Here is an 18,041-nt window from a genome sequence, read left to right as displayed (position 1 = left end):
GTGTTTTTTGTTATCCTAGGAGCCATAAGCATTTGAAAATGAGTCTATATTCCTCCTTGTTTTCATTGCTGGGGAGTTGTGAGCCCTTTTTATGGCCCAGCTTGATCAACTGTCTCAGGAGGAAGGGCCCTACTCTGTAATCCTAATCTCATGGTAGACTTAACTAATTCTTTTTCAATTATGTCTTCCTTACTCAAATACTGGGTTAAATAAGGTTAAAAGAAAAACAAAAACACACAAAAAACCCAAAAGGTGTTAATGCAAGTACTGTTTCTAAGACATTTGCTGAACAACTCATGCCTATAGTGATTCTGCCACGCTTTGTCCAGACACAGGCAAGCAGCCCTTTAGCTTCTTCATGTTTGTCTGTTTTTGTTCCCCTTAACCCTTAATTATAAAAATGAGATTTCCAGAAAACATTTACCCTAACTCTTGACTTATGCTCTATTAAATGTATGCAATACTCTGCCTAACCTGTTGCTTTCTCTTCGGGATTAAGGACAGAATGACGAATTGAGTAGACACAGAATGGCTGACCCTCGATCTCAAGACTCCCCCCAGTAGATCTGCTCATGGCACTGCAGACACAAGTGGCTCATGTAGACAAGAGACTATCCAGTTGTCAGCAGACCACACGGGCAAGACAGTTTACCTAAGAGATCAGAGAATTCAGCATGTCTGCACGCCATGGAAAAATGATAAGGAACCTGACCTCCTATCAATGATTAATTGGGATAGCTTGCCATATTTCCTTTAAAAACTGTCATGGTTGAGAAGGATATTCAAAATTGGTATCTGGACAAGAGTCTACCTTCTCCCCAGATTGTTGAATTTTCTGGACAAAGTACCTTTCTTCTCTACCAACACTTGTTCTTTGATTGCTGGCTTTTGAGCTGGGAACAGCTGGACTTGAGTTTGGTAACACATAGACAACCCTGGCAGGAAGCCCGTTTCACTCAATCATATAATCAAAGCATCTGACTAAGTCAGTACACACACGAGAGATGGATCACCATGTATAGGAGCAGAAGAATATAGGACCAAATGCTTTTATGTGTTTAGGAGCACAGAGAATATTCCACAGACTCATTTTTTTCAGGAGGAAAGCAAAAATTTTGTTTAATACTCAAATATAAAACTTAAACTTTTCCCTTTAAGAAAATAATCACCATAAGAGGACCACACAAGCTGTATAATTAGGAATTGTGTAGTCTGAACCATCTTATTAATTGCTTTGTGACTCTCTTTCTTTCTTGAGTTAAAAAAAAAAAAGTGTTTATTTTTCAGAATTCATGTAATTGGATCTTGGGTAGTTAATAGCCATATTTGTTATTATTTTTTAGATGGTAATCAGATGTTGATATCTTTACAGGCTGTAAAAGAATATTGATCCTCAGGAAGAGGACAAGCACTTGGATAAACTCCTCTGCTTTTCCATTACGTATTTAAACCTCCATGGTTTCTGCAGCCTCTAAAATTCCATTGTCCATGGACCTCCACCCTGGACGAAAGGCAACTGAACAACAGGCAAGGATGCATAATACTCAAAGCATTAAAACGCCTATTTAAATATCTGGCTTTATCCTTTATTCCATTTCCTTCCTTTATCCCTCAACTCTATAATGTTAATTATTCAAGTCTTAGAAGACTATCATAATTATTCAATATTGTGATTTTATTTACTTTAGACAGAAAGAAGATATTTCTTAGTTAAATGTAAAATAGCTAAAATGTCTCACTCTGAGAGAAACAGTATGGCCTGTAATATATACCTGTTAGGTTTCAAGATTTCAATAACTTGCTGCTATTAAGTATATATTAAGTGATGAAAGGGCTTACCCAGTGACTCAGTCAGGTAAAGAATCTACCTACAATGCAGGAGATGCAGGTGCCATCCCTGGGTTGGGAAGATCCCCTGGATAAGGAAATGGCAAACCACTCCACTATTCTTGCCTGGGAAATCCCTTGGATCCTCTGAACCTGGGGGGCTACAGTCCATGAGATCACAAGAGCCAGACACAACTTAGTGGCTAAACCAACACCACCACCAGTGATGGGAACTCAAGGATCAGCAAATAGTAGGATTAAATGATAGTGATTAAGGAACACAGGAGACGTTTTTTGACCAAAAGTCCACAAGCCAAGGAAAGTGTTGAGAAGCAGACAGATATCAAACAATACGGTAGGAACCTAGTTCTAAGCGCTGCATCACCAAGCAGCTATGCTGGAAGCAGCCTTGTGATGGTCTGAATGTGAAAGCAAGACACATGTTTCTGTCAAGAAAGAATATAGAAAGAGTTTAGTCTGATTCTTGAAAGTCTACACTTAAAGGCCTTATTTTTTCTTTCTAGTTTATTAATATGGTCATGTAGTAAATAGATTAATCATGGTTGTGAATATTATTATCCCACCATAGCTAGAAAGTTCTAGAAGCCATTTAATGTTTCCTTGTCTTGTGCTAGATGCTTGTCATAACTATTTGTTCACTCATCCATTAATTCATTCACACTTTTTTTTTTTTTAAACTGTGTAATAGATTCCCTGCTTGGGATAAGAGAGTGGAAAAAAAATTCAAATTCCCCACAGAATTTACAGATCTGGAGGTAAACCTTCTCTTCCCCTGGTAAAGAATAATAAATGAAAGAAAAAGAAAAAAGTTGTTCAGCAATTTCTTAAAAATCAGCACTTGATATGTTTTTGTAGTCTTCTAGTTCATTCTACATTCTCTATTTAAAAAAAAGAAAAGAAAGAAGGAAGGAGCACTTTTAGGAAAAAAAAAAAAAACTGCTCTTTAAAAGACAAGAAGCATATGTGTCATTTTCTGCTTAACTTAAATTGCTGATTTATGGGACCAGCCTCTGTACTGATCTTGCAGAAATGCTCCCTCTTGTTTCAAAAGCATTGCTGCTCATAATACAAACTTATATCATCACAATGGATTATTGACCATTGGACTATAGCCTTGGAGAAATTTTCCTGCGGTTTATATTCAGCAACCTTCTCCATGAGCAGTGGTAGAAAGCAGCAAAAGTTGTTCTTTCCTTGTTGAAGGACTAAGGACACAGACATAAAGAAAGAATAATGGCCATTTAATAAAAATCTGTCAACTTTAAATAAATCTAAACATTTGGTGGGAGAGCTCTAACTAGTAAATATTTTGCCTATATTAATTAATTTTCTTTTACAGAGTACAAATATGTTAACACTCACTATTTTTAGATAAGAAATAACATGGGCACTGAGACGAGCCTTGGCCAAAAGGATTGAAAGACTTTAACACTGCTAATAAGCTTAATCACATGGAAATATTTGCACCAATCAAATAGAATGTATGTATCATTTCAAACATATATGATACAGCCACAAAAACCCCACAACAAATATTAACAAGTTAATTATAATGCAACAAGATTTTTAAAAAAGTAAAATAGAACTGAAATCCAAAAACCACTGATCAGAATATATTAAAATTAGGAATAAATAGAAAATAAGGGAAAAACTCTGCAAACCTAAAAAATCATGCAAGTTTTAAAGAACTCTTGACACTAAACACCATTCATTAATTAATAATAATACAAAATACTACAGATGAATCCCTCCATATACAACCAAAACATAATCAGAAAAAACTGATAACAAAATATTTTCAATAAAAACTCAAAAGCCTGAAAAAAAGAAGTAAATTAACCCTAAATCCCCAAAGTGCATCTTTAAATAGTAAAATAAACTTAAAGAGGAATAATAAATATTTTTAAGAAAACAGCAAAGATTAAGAAAATAGTAGATTTGATAAGTGTAATGACTATATATTTTACAAATTCAAAAAAGGTAAAAAAGAGAAATGTACAAATAAATAATATTTATATATATATATATAAATTATTTCTTAAGTAATAAAAATAGAGAATATTTAAACCATTGTTTTTGAAAAATGTATGGTAATAATTGGTAAACTAAACAAGTCATGAAAGTTTTTGTTTTTCTTTTTCTCAAGGAAGTGTAAAATCTTGTCAGGCTGAAAAAATAAATTTCATGGAAAGTTTCATACTTCTATTTTACACACACAGAAGCACACACGTGTGTACCAGCTGCTTCCCAATAAGTTTTACTTCTCATGTTCTACTCTGACATCAAGAAACAGATAATATGCATATTACATATCTTGTTTCATAGTCTAGTAGCTATGAAAGAAACACATGCACAGCTAACTAAATTGCTATTAAAAATGTGACATTAATTCCCAAAGGGACATGTAAGATATTTCTGGTCCACTATAATTATGATATCATCAGTGTCAATGTTAATTAAGCCTTGCCAAACTGAAACCAGAGCATATCAAAAGAAGTCCTTGATTTCAATGTATGACAAAAACAACTGCAATGTTGTAAAGTAATTAGCCTCCAACTAATAAAAATAAATGGAAAAAAAATAAATAAATAAATAAAAGTTAAAAAAAAAAAAGAAGTCCTTGAACAACCCATCCTAGTGTTTCCAGAGTCACCAGTATACTCAGTATTAGAGAAAAATTACTGCAAAACACTGTGTTAGTACATTACAGGAAATATAAATAGAACAAAGTGAGTGGTTAACCAAATCATAATGATTGCAACGCATAATTCCAAACTAAGTGCCCAAACTCAATATTCATAGCAAATAATAAATTAAAGGAATTGTTCTCAATTTGTTAAACATCAGTTCAGTTCAGCTGCTCAGTCGTGTCTGACTCTTTGTGACCTTGTAGTGTTATGATGTTTGGTACAATCAATGAAGTAATATCAATATGTAATTATTAAATCAAATTCATATCTCTTCGGATTGCCTTAGTTTTTACCTTAGCTTCTTTTTCTTTTCCAAGATCCAATCCAGAATAGCAGACATTTAGTTATTATACCTTCTTAGATTATTCTCAGCTGGGACAATTTCTCAAATTTCTCTAGGTAATCGTGGCAGTTTTGAAAGTATTGGGCAGGCATATTATAGGATGATTTTTTTATTGGACTTTTTCTGCTGTTTTTCTTATAATTAAAGGAGGGTTTATCATTTAGGGGAGGAAGATCACAGAACTAAAGTGCATCTCATCATATCATACTGGGGAATAGCTATCCACTTGATTGATGACCAATGATATTGAACTTAATCACCTAGTTGAAGTAGTGTCATTAAATTTCTCCACTGCAAAGTTACACTCCCCTGGTTTTTTCAGACTTAACTCTTTCAGAGAACATTTCCATGCAAAAGTCACATTTAAGAAATGGGTATTTCTTTCTTTCTTTCTTTCGTGTATTTATTTATTTATTTGTTGTGAGTCATTTTGCTCATCTTCAAAATTGTTAGTAATTTTTCTTGCTATTTTTGCTTTTAATTACTAGCTTAGTTTCACACTGTGGTCAGAAAACATCAACTGGATTATTTCAGTTTCTTGCAATTGTTGAAATTTGCATTACTACTCATTCTATTGGAAATTTTTTTGTAAATATATTATACATTCTTGATAATAATGTGTATTTTCTAATTGTTAGCTACAAAATTCTATATATTGGATTATACAAATTTGTTCATCTCTGTTCAAATCTTTTAAATCTTTACCATTTTTTATGTTCCTATTATCAAAAAAGATATATTAAAAATTATTTTCAGTTTGTATAGACAAAATTTAGCAACAAAATGAAGTACTATTGGATTATAACCCAAACTTTAAAATGAATAACCATGAATCCAAACTGATATAAATAAATGACTGCCTAAATAAAAGGGAGGGAAGAGACAAATTTCTCATGAAGAAGAATTTCAAATAATTTATGTAGATATATGCTCTCAAGGAAAAGAAGCATAACAAACATACACAACTGACAAATACTACTTCAGGCAGGTGATCAAGTTCAGTATCTACAATGATATGTCATATTTATAATATGTACACTTTATATGACATGATGAGAATGGTATTTCACCTCTGTGGTCTTCCTCCAAAAGATCATAACCCCAGCCTAACCAACAGAAAAAAATCAGCATCTTTGACATAAATCAGTCAAAAAAGTCTAGGAAATATCAGAATATATGACATATTTTGGAGCAGATCATATATTCAGAGGAATAGAGCTTCCTTGGATAAAATTAAGGGGGTTATGTGTATGTGGGAGTTTGATACAACAGACAGAACACATCACATAGACCACACAGACATAGTAGGCTGTGTCCTGTTCTACTATACATTTATGAGGGAAATAGTGGAGAAGTTTCTGATAAGCAACTGGAGTTCCATGGGGGAAATTCCAAAATCAGGAGTTTTAGAGACCTAGACAAGATGGTTCTCTTTTTGGATTTTATAAGTATTGGGATTTCAGCTTCAGGAAAAGCTGGAGTGTAGGAGAAATAATCTACTTCTTGGGAGGAGAAAGGATAAGTGACAGAAAGGAAGAAAGCCAAAAGGTAAAGAAGAATAGAAAAAAGAAAGTACATTATGTTAGAAAAAAATTAATAAAAGGAATGAAGAGTAGAAGCTAACATTTTGTTGAGCACCTAAAATGTGTAGACCCTTTATTTGACCCTCCTCTGTGTATCATTTAGATTACTATGATATTGAATGGTTTCCTTGGAAATAAACAGAGATCATTCTGTCATTTTTGAGATTGCATCCAAATACTGCATTTCAGACTCTTTTGTTGACCATGATGGCTACTCCATTCCTTCTAAGGGATTCCTGCCCACAAGAGTAGATATAATGATCATCTGAGTTAAATTCAACCATTCCAGTCCAATTTAGTTCTCTGATTCCTAGAATGTTGACATTCATTCTTGCCACCGGCTGTTTGACCACTTCCAATCTGCCTTGATTCATGGACCTAACATTCCAGGTTCCTATGCAATATTGCTGTTTACAGCATCAGACCTTGTTTCTATCACCAGTCACATCCAGTCACATCCACAACTGTGTATTGTTTTTGCTTTGGCTCCATCCCTTCCTTCTTCCTGGAGTTATTTCTCCACTGATCTCCAGTAGCATATTGGGCACCTACCGACCTGGGGAGTTCCTCTTTCAGTATCCTATCAGTTTGCCTTTTCATACTGTTCATGGGGTTCTCAAGGCAAGGATACTGAAGTGGTTTACCATTCCCTTCTCCAGTGGACTACATTCTGTCAGATCTTTCCACCATCACCCGTCCGTCTTGGGTGGCCCCACACGGCGTGGCTTAGTTTCACTGAGTTAGACAAGGCTGTGGTCCTGGGATCAGATTGGCTGGTTTTCTGTGATTGTGGTTTCAGTGTGTCTGCCCTTCGATGCCCTCCCACAACACCTACTGTCTTACTTGGGTTTCTCTTACCTTGGACGTGGGGTATCTCTTCACAGCTGCTCCAGCAAAGCCCAGCCGCTGCTCCTTACTCTGGACGAGGGGTATCTCCTCACGGCTGCCCCTCCTGACCTTGTACGTGGAGTAGGTCCTCTCGGCCCTCCTGCCCCCGAGCAGCCGCTGCTCCTTGGACATGGGGTAGCTCGTCTTGCCAGCCGCACAAGACCTCAGGCATGGGGTAGCTCCCTTGGCCACCACCCCTGACCGGGGGGTAGCTCCTCACGGTCACGCGTCACAGCTGGACCTTACTGCCAAATTCAGACTTAAATTGAAGAAAGTAGGGAAAACCACTACACCATTCAGATATGACCTAAATCAAAGCCCTTATGACTATAGAGTGGAAGTGGGAAATAGATTTAAGGGACTAGATCGGATAGATAGAGAGCCTGATGAACTATGGATGGAGGTTCGTGACATTGTATAGGAGACAGTGATCAAGACCATCCCCATGGAAAAGAAATGCAAAAACACAAAATGGCTGCCTGAAGAGGCCTTACAAATAGCTGTGAAAAGAAGAGAAGTGAAAAGGAAAGGAGAAAAGGAAAGATATTCCCATTTGAATGCAGAGTTCCGAAGAATAGCAAAGAAAGATAAGAAAGCCTCCCTCAGCGATCAATGCAAAGAAATAGAGGAAAACAACAGAATAAGAAAGATTAGAGATCTCTTCAAGATAATTAGAGATACCAAGGGAACATTCCATGCAAAGATGGGTTTGATAAAGGACAGGAACGGTATGAACCTTACAGATGCAGAAGATATTAAGAAGATGTGGCAAGAATACACAGAAAAACTACAAAAAAGATCTTCATGACCCAGATAATCATGATGGTGTGATCACTCACCTAGAGCCAGACATCCTGGAATGTGAAGTCAAGTGGGCCTTAGAAAGTATCACTATGACCACAGCTAGTGGAGGTGATGGAATTCCAGTTGAGCTATTTCAAATCATGAAAAATGATGCTGTGAAAGTATTGCACTCAATATGCCATCAAATTTAGAAAACTCAGCAGTAGCCCCAGGCCTGGAAAAGGTCAGTTATCATCCCAATCTCAAAGAAAGCAATCCCAAAGAATGTTTAAACTACTGCACAATTGCACTCATCTCACACACTAGTAAAGTAATACTCAAAATTCTCCAAGCCAGGCTTCAGCAATACATGAACCATGAACTTCCAGATGTTCAACCTGGTTTTAGCAAAGTCAGAGGAAACAGAGATCAAGTTGCCAACATCTGCTGGATCATCGAAAAAGCAAAAGAGTTCCAGAAAAGCATCTATTTCTGCTTTACTGACTATGCCAAAGCCTTTGACTGTGTGGATCACAATTGTGGAAAAGTCTGAAAGAGATGGGAATACCACACCACCTGACCTGCCTCTAGAGAAACCTATATGCATGTCAGGAAGCAACAGTTAGAACTGGATATGGAACAACAGATGGGTTCCAAATTGGAAAAGGAGTACATCAAGGCTGTATATTGTCACCCTGCTTATTTAACTTATATGCAGAATACCTCATGAGAAATGCTGGGCTGGTAGAAGCACAAGCTGGAATTAAGATTGCCAGGAAAAATATCAATAACCTCAGATATGAAGATGAAACCACCCTTATGCCAGAAAGTGAAGATGAACTAAAAAGGCTCTTGATGAAAGAGAAAGAGAGTGAAAAAGTTGGCTTAAAGCTTAACATTCAGAAAACTAAGATAATGGCATCTGGGCCCATCACTTCATGGGAAATAGATGGGGAAACAGTGGAAACAGTGGCTGACTTTATTTTTCTGGGCTCCAAAATCACTGTAGATGGTGATTGAAGCCACAAAATTAAAAGACAGTTACTCCTTGGAAGGAAAGGTATGACTAACTTAGAGAGCATATTAAAAGGCAGAGACATTACTTTGCCAACAAAGGTCCGACTAGTCAAGGCGGTGGTTTTTCCAGTGGTCATATGTGGATGTGAGAGTTGGACTGTGAAGAAAGCTGAGCTCCAAAAAATTGATGCTTTTGAACTATGGTGTTGGAGAAGACTCTTGGGTGTCCTTTGGACTGTAAGGAAATTTTACCAGTCCCTCCTAAAGGAGATAAGTACTGGGTGTTCATTGGAAGGGCTGATGCTGAAGCTGAAACTCCAATACTTTAGCCACCTCATGCAAAAAGTTGACTCATTGGAAAAGACCCTGATGCTGGGAATTATTGGGGGCAGGAGGAGAAGGGGACTACAGATGTTGAGATGGTTGGATGGCATCACTGACACGATGGACATGAGTTTGAGTAAACTCAGGGAGTTGATGATGGACAGGGAGGCCTGGCATGCTGCGGTTTATGGGGTTGCAAAGAGTCAGACTCGATTGAGCGACTGAACTAAACTGAACTGTGTATCATTGGGCTTCTCTGGTAGCACAGAGGTTAAACCGACTGCCTGTAATACGGGAGACCTGAGTTCGATCCCTGGGTTGGGAAGATTCCCTGGAGAAGGAAATGGCAACTCACTCCAGTATTCTTGCCTGGAGAATCCCATGGATGGAGGAGCCTGGCGGGCTAGTCCATGGGGTCACAAAGATTTGGACATGGCTAGCGACTTCACTTTCACTTTGTGTATTATTTCTTTTAATATTTTCATATAAGTCCTCCATAGGGTCACATAGTCTGACAGGACTTAAGCGACTTTAATGCTCCATGGAGTAAACAGAATGTGTTGATAGGAAATTGTTGCTGTTGTTTAGTTGCTAAATCATGTCTGATTCTTTCTGAGGCCATGAATTATAGCTCACCAGGCTCCTCTCTCCATGTGATTTCCCAGGCAAGGATACTGAAGTTCATTGCCATTTCTTTCTCCAAGAGATATTCCAAACCCAGGAATCAAACCTGTGTCTCTTGCAATGCAGATGGAGTCTTCACCACTTAGCCACAAGGGACGCCTAGAAAACAACCAAATAGTAGTGGAAGGAATTGGCTTTGGAGTTCAGAGTTATTCCATTTTAAAATATTTTTCTTAAGGACCGGATTTGCTAACTTATTTTCTGAATTGTCTGTGTTCCTCATTCTGTGAGACTTCAGGAAAAACACAGGAGCCAAGAAGAGACCATCCTCATGAATAAGCAGCCTTCCCTTTGCTTTAGTTTCTGCCTACAATGAAGGAACTCTTCCCTTTCCCACATCACCACTTCAGTTCCGATTTTGAACACAGATCCTGAAATCTCATTTTCTTTTTCTTGTCTAAGCTGCTGTGGTGCCACAGTCTCTTCAAACATTGGTTTTCCTCAAACTAAATATTAGAGTCCCTTACATTTTTGAATTGGGCCTTATTTCATATAGCTTACCCATGTGATTTTCTCTTTCCAGAATAGAAACACCATCATTAGAAATGCCATATTTGATGACTCTTAAAGACATATCTTCTTCCCAAGAGTTTTTTGAGTTCTAGACATGAATAGAGTTAATTCCTTATCTTTTGTGGATTCTATATTTACAAATCCATCTACTTGACAGATTTTGTTTAACCATCAAATTAATACTTTCAATACTTTTGTGGTCATTTGTGGACATGAACAGAGCTACAAAAATTTTGATGTTTACCATTTCACACCTTCCCAGTTGAGGTCAGAAAGGCAATCCTTTGTCTTCTTGTTTCAGCTCCTACTGTAAAGAAGTGTCCTCTTTTAAATCTATTTAGTGTCATTTTTTCCCCACTCTTTATGGTTTTTGTTTATGACCTATCTGTTTAAAATGACTTCCAAGTTACAGTGTTGAAGCGTTTTCTAGTTATCCTAAGAAGAGAATCAAAAAGCAAAGGAGAAAAGGGAAAATATAACCATTTGAATGCAGATTTCCAAAGAATAGCAAGGAGAGACAAGAAAGCCTTCTCAGTGATCAATGCAAAGAAACAGAGGAAAACAATAGAGTGGGAAAGACTAGACATCTCTTCAAGAAAATTAGATACCAAGGGAACATTTCAGGAAAAGATGGGCTCCATAAAGAACATAAATGGCATGGACCTAAGAGAAGCAGATGAAAGTGCTGCACTCAATATGCCAGCAAATTTGGAAATCTCAGCAGTGGCTACAGGACTGGAAAAGGTCAGTTTTCATTCCAATCCCTAAGAAAGGCAATGCCAAATAACATTCAGACTACCACACAATTGCACTTATCTCACACACTGGTAAAGTAATGCTCAAAATTCTCCAAGCAAGGCTTCAGCAATATGTGAGCTGTGAACTTCCAGATGTTCAAGCTGGTTTTAGAAAAGGCAGAGGGACCAGAGATCAAAGTGCCAACATCCATTGGATCATTGAAAAAGAAAGAGTTCCAAAAAAAAAAAAAAATCTACTTCTGCCTTATTGACTATGCCGAAGCCTTTAACTGGGTGGATCACAGTAAACTTTGGAAAATTCTGAAAGATATAGGAATACCAGACCACCTGACCTGCCACTTGAGAAACCTGTATGCAGGTCAAGAAGAAAAAGTTAGAACTGGACATGGGGCAACAGACTGACTCCAAATAGGAAAAGGAGTACGTCAAGGTTGTATATTGTCACCCTGCTTATTTAACTTATATGCAGAGTACATCATGAGAAACTCTGGCCTGGAAGAAGCACAAGTTGGAATCAAGATTGCTGGGAGAAATATCAATAACCTCAGATATGTAGATGACACCACCCTTTTGGCAGAAAGTGAAGAAGAACTAAAGAGCCTCTTGATGAAAGTGAAAGAGGAAAGTGAGAAAGCTGGCTTAAAGCTCAACATTCAGAAAATTAAGATCATGGCATCTGGTCCCAGGACTTCATGGCAAGTAAAATGGGGAAAGAGTAGAAACAGTGGCTGACATTATTTTTGGGGTCTCCAAAATCACTGAAGATGGTGACTGCAGCCATGAAATTAAAAGACGCTTACTCTTTGGAAAGAAAGTTATGACTAACATAGACAGCATATTAAAAAGCAGAGACATTACTTTGTCAACAAAGTTCCATCTGGTCAATGCTATGGTTTTTCCAGTGGTCATGTATGGATGTGAGAGTTGGACTATAAAGAAAGATGAACACTGAAGAATTGATGCTTTTGAACTGTGGTTTTGGAGAAGACTCGAGAGTCCCTTAGACTGCAAGGAGATCCAGCCAGTCCGTCTTAAAGGAGATCAGTCCTGGGTGTTCATTGGAGGGACTGATGCTGAAGCTGAAACTCCAATACTTTGGCCACCTGATGCAAAGAGCTGACTCATTTGAAAAGACCCTGATGCTGGGAGGGATTGGGGGCAGGTGGAGAAGGGGATGACAGAGGATGAGATGGTTGGATGGTTGGATGGGATGGTTGGATGTCGATGGCATCACCGACTCAATGGATGTGAATTTGAGTAAACTCCAGGAGTTGGTAATGGACTGGGAGGCCTAGCGTGCTGCGGTTCATGGAGTTGCAAAGGTTCAGACAAGACTGAGTGACTGAACTGAACTGAAGAACAAAAAGGCTATGGTGTGCTGTCAAGCAGGAACACTTTTTTTTAAAGGTTACATATTGATTCGTTGATGAAATCGTACCTGACGGCTAGCAAGAACCTAACCTTGTGTTTCCCTTGGGGGCCGTAGTTCAGTACTGGTGAATTCAGCTGGGTCACAGTTTATTTAATTGGATTCACAATTTATTGTGTAACACACTGAGCCCTTTTTCGTCATTCACCATCTCGTTAACCTGTAAATAGTATCGTTACACTGTTAGTTAACTAAGCTATAGCTCTGCTACTTTTTTTTTCTATGTGTTCTGCTTTCCACATCCAATCTGGTATCTAATCCTCTTGATTCTATCCCCCAAATTTATACAGAATATAACCATTCCTCACCAACATCTCTAAAGCCAGCCCCTCTATTCCCTTCTCTTAATTCAAGGCAATGCAATTTTACCAGATTAGGTTCTGAAGTTCAGAAAGCAGAACTGTTAACTATTCTACTTAAATCCTTTCAATAAATTCCAAAGTCTTTGAAATTATTTATATGTCTGACATGTTCTTTTCATTCACTACCTATGGGGGAAAAATGTAAGGCTTTTTCTGGTGACTCAGAATATAAAGAAACTGTGTGTAATGCAAGAGACCTGAGTTTGATCCCTGGATCAGGAAAATCCCCTTAGGATAGCTACCCAGTCTAGTATTTTTTTTTTTTTTTAATTTCACATTAAAAAAAAAGTGTATTTAAAAAAGTTCTAGCAGCAAGAACAGTAACAAAACGAAAAGAGAGACAGACAAACAAAACAAAAGGAGGTTGTGTCCCATGGGACTTGTCTCCACTCTTGAATCGAGTTCTTTATAGCGAGCAAACATGACGCTTCGCACAGCATCTCGGTAAGTCTCATTGGACTGTCTCTTGCTGGTTCTTCCTGGAGCTCCCACATTGGGACCCCTCGTCCGACTTTCACCTCCTCCGCCGAACCCGATCCCGGATGGCCATATCCGAGGCCTGCCCCCTTCCTCCAGCCAGTGGCCTGTTGGACATAGCCTGCTTTGCTGCTACTGTCGACGCCTTCTTTACCAACAGGCTTACGATTGCTGTCAGTTTCCCTGGAGTACTTAATGCGTTTCCTTTCTGGAGAATCCAAAGACTGGAGCCTTTCCCTGCGATCATTTCCTCTTTCTTTAAACCTTCCCTCCCGTTCTCTCCTCTCCAGATAGGCTAACTCCTGCTCAGACTGTTTTATCTTCTGGTGGATTTCCAGGTTTTGCTTGTGCAGATCTGAAAGCTGCTGGTGTTTGATTAAAACTTCTTTGTTGGGGAAGTGCCTTCTGCAGAGCAGGCAAGCCAGTTTATTCCAGTCAGTGAGTTTGTCTTCTCCATTCTCCTTCTTGGTTAGCTCCTCCCGCTGTGGGGGCTGTGCTGTGCGGGGCTGTGGAGGAGGGGTCTGCTCCTCCCCCTCTTCGTCCTCATAGTCACTGTCTCCTCCATGTTCACCCAGGAGGCCGATCAGAGGGTTTACTACCTTAGGTGGTGGAGGACTCTTCCTTCTTTACAGTGGGAGGCAGATACATCTTCTGGGGGAGCTGTCCCCTCGCTGGCATTTTCCTGAAACCTCGTGACTCCTCGGTCTTTTTTATCCTTGCTATCTCTTTTAGACGTTTCCTTCTTGCTACTTGACTTTCCTTGACTACTGGGTTTCTTCTCTTTGATATCTTCTTCCTCAGGGGACCCAGGATCCTGGGGTACATAGACTTCTTGCTGTGTATTGGGGTCATAATAAGTTCCTGCCAAGGGGTCATAAGAGTAGCAGTAGCAGAATCATATATATAGCAGTCAGATGAAGACTGTTGTCCTTGTCGATTTACATCGGAAGACCAGTCTGAATTTCTGCCACCTCCCCGCCTATCTCGGAAATATTTTTTACCCTGATAGTAGTGCATATGGTCAGAATGGTCCCCAGAATCATTTCTTCCTTTTCCAGTGGCCAGGTTTACAGCTACCATTTTCCCAGCAATGCTAAATGGTGGATCAAGGTTCTGGAAGATCTTCACTACTCGAAGAGCTTCTGCATGGGAGTCCAGGTCAATAAAGCCATAGGTGGCCCATGTGGCCCGTTCTGTTCTTGATGATACGGATGTTGGCAGTAGTGAGGCGGACATACGGCTCCAGCACTTCCACTATCACCTCAGGTGGAGTGGAATGATAGATGCGTTTTAGCATGATTGTTTTGCTTTCCCCATCCTGGCGTGTGTCCCCAGACCATGGCTCCTTCTCTCGGTCTTTTCGGAAGGTGAGTCCTTCCCGTCGAGGAGGCAGATACCTTTCTGATTCTCTCTTTTGATGTCCCAAGCGTGGTGCTTGTCCTTCTTCCCTCTTCTTGGGTTCAGATTCCTTATCAGCTGACCTTCAGGGTTGGCTGGTTTGTTTTTCTGATAGTGCTGGTATGGATGTTTTCTGAGGCTGAGGGTAGGTTACTGATTCTTGCTTGGCTTCTTCCCTCAGGCACTTGCAGAATGAACATGAAGATCGGTGTCCGCCAGTGCTGGCCTTACACCATTTGCAGAACCAAAAGTCCAGGCTTGGTACATACACCAGCGTGACCTCTTTGTCATGGATCATTAGAGTTCCCTGGTTGGCCTCCATGCATCCGATGGCATCTTCCAAGAGTGAAAACTCCACGCAGACATAGCCATAGTCGAAACCTGTGTTATATTCTTTTAACTGCAAGTCCTTCACAGGCATGCCATCAGGAGTCCAAAAGGCGTTAAGAATCTCTTCCTTTGTGGCATTTTCAGGCACCCCATTTAATCGAACAAGCTTGCTTGGTTTCTCCTCACTTGGGCCAGTCCTATAATCTTGATCCTGAAGGTCCCGTTGGGCATCTTGGGAAGTTTTGCCCTCGGGAAAAGACTTGCTCTGGCCATAGCCAAATATCTGGCTTCCGGGCAGTCTGTGATCCACATCACAGTACTCCATGCTTCTGTAATCAGTGTCCTGACGGCCAAGGAAGTCCAGACCACCTTCTTCTTTAAACATACCAGCATCCGAGCTCTGTTGTTCACCTCCAGAATGCTGTGACTTGTCCTGGTCTTGAAGAGGACTTTGGCTGTTCTGAAAGTCTGGTGGAGATGCATGGTCAAAGGCTACACCTTGTTTTTCTCCTTCTCCTGTTTCTGAATGCTCAAATTCTCCCTTCTGAAGGCCAAAAGCAGGTCTTTCCGTTGTATGGTCATGTGCAGATTCTTCTCTCTTGTTCACATTCATACCAGAATGTTCTCTGTTTTGTGTGGAGGGCTGAACGTAATCCAAAATATCTGGATCTGCAGAGGGCATCTCCCTATCTTTAAATTCCATACAAGTTCCCCCCTCTCTGCTCCTAAAATCCTGATCAGTCCTGGATCAGTGTCTACCTCTGAAATCTGCATGTGGTGTATTCCTGTCCCTAAAGTCTAGATCACTAGTACCTGAACCTCAGCCTCTAAAGTCCACCTGGGTTCCGTCTTTGTCCCTGAAGTCCAAATCAGATACATCTCTATTCCCAAAATCAGAACGGACTGATCTCTGGCCCTGAAATCCAAATCTGATAAATCCCTTCCCCTAAAATCTGCATGGGCTCCATCCCGCCCTCTAAAATCTAAGTCGTAAGTGCCCCGGCCCCTGAAGTCAGGAGGAGGAGCATCCCTACCTCTAAAGTCACCAGTATGAGCCTCCCTGTCTCTGTAGTTCATGTGAGATGTCTCCCTGCCTCTGTAGTCCAGAGAAGTACTGTCTCCACCCCGATAGTCCATAGGTGGCCCTTCTCTATCCCGAAGGTCCCCAGAATGGATGTCCCTACCTCTGAAGTCCAACTGCGATGAATCTCTGCTCTGGAAATCAGAAGATGAAAAATCTCCCCCCCCTGAAATCATGTCCATGGCCCTCCCCTCCTCGATAGTCACCATGCTGTCCGTCTCTAGCTCCATAGCTGAAAGAATGCTCGTCTACATTTGCAAAGGGAGGCCCCGAATGCCCCTGGAAATCAAAGGGAAGTGAATCTCTGCCAGGAAAGTTGCCAGAGTGTCTCTCTTGAGGATGACTCTTAAGGGGAGGAGGAGGATAATCCCTGTTCCACCCGGGAGCAAACCTTTCTTCTTGGCTCCCACTGTAGAAGCAAAGACAGTGTTATTCATATTGTCCAGAGAGTTCGAAATCGACACACCAGCATATTCTTCTCTAATCACAGCACATTCTTCTGTAAACAATTTTTTTTTTTTTGGCAGAGTTCTGTAACAAGGTCCTAGATCTGCAGAAAAGAGCAATGTTTTGCTATTTTAAGACGAAGTGGCGGAGTAAACTTTTAAGTTCCCATTTCAGAACACGAGGAAAGTCAACACAAGGTTTTCAACATGACTGCTGCAGAAAAAGCTTTCACCCAGTCCGAAACGGTCCTGTTCTGTTAGCAGATCGAGAATCCCCCCACATCTCTTTCTATGTCAAGAGGGCCCAAAAAGTAGATCTTTTAGCTACCAAACTCTGGTTACAGCAGTACCGAGGCAGCGCGGCCTCCACGGCCCGCTCGTCCTCATCCTCGGCCGCCGCCACAGGCCCGGCGTCGCGGAGACCGGAACTTCCTCCGCGCCGGGCCGCGGGCTCCACAAAGGCGCCGCCGCCTTTAGTGCTCGGCCCGCCGGGACATGGGGCGGTCTAGTATTCTTGCCTGGAGAATTCCATGGACAAAGGAGCAGTTGCAGGAGCTCCATATACACTGCGGATGTTAACCTCTTGTTAGGTGTACAGTTTGCATGTTCTCCCTGATACTGCATCATATTATATTATCTCTGCACTTTCCAGAAGTTCAAGGTCTCGACCTTATTCTCTTTGCATCATCCACTGGGCCTTGTAGAAAACTACACACAGTTTTACTACACACAGTAAGTGTGAAAGTAAACGACTTAATGTAGGCTGAGGGGACAGTATTATAGCATCACGTCAACTGAACCAGGTCAGGGGGTTATTGACTTCTGCCTATATGAGAAGCATGGTAAAACCAGCTAGCATGTCTCTCTTAACAGAGATGTGACTTTGGTTTGGGCTTTGGTGTGTGGGTCACTGAAAAATGTTACTCATTCCGTTTTAGATTCTTTTGATTTAGCTGGCACAATAAATTGAAGTCTGATTTTATGTTCATATTGAGACCCAAATGAGTCTTATATTTGAAATACTAACTATCCTTAGAAATTTAATGTAGAAAGATTGCTATCAGTAAATCCTTTTGAAAATGGAAAT

General features: G+C 40.1%; 1 pseudogene; it reads right to left on the bottom strand.

Moving 5' to 3' along the window:
* Nucleotides 1–13,516: 13,516 nt before the first annotated feature.
* On the bottom strand, nucleotides 13,517–16,925 carry LOC110130660 (RNA-binding protein 6 pseudogene; annotated as a pseudogene).
* Between the last annotated feature and the right edge of the window lie 1,116 nt (nucleotides 16,926–18,041).

The sequence above is a fragment of the Odocoileus virginianus genome, chromosome 13, assembly GCF_023699985.2.
Source record: "Odocoileus virginianus isolate 20LAN1187 ecotype Illinois chromosome 13, Ovbor_1.2, whole genome shotgun sequence".
NCBI classification, from domain to species: Eukaryota; Metazoa; Chordata; class Mammalia; order Artiodactyla; family Cervidae; genus Odocoileus; species Odocoileus virginianus.
Note: the sequence above shows the minus strand (reverse complement) of the source record. Positions and strands in the feature narration are given on the sequence as shown.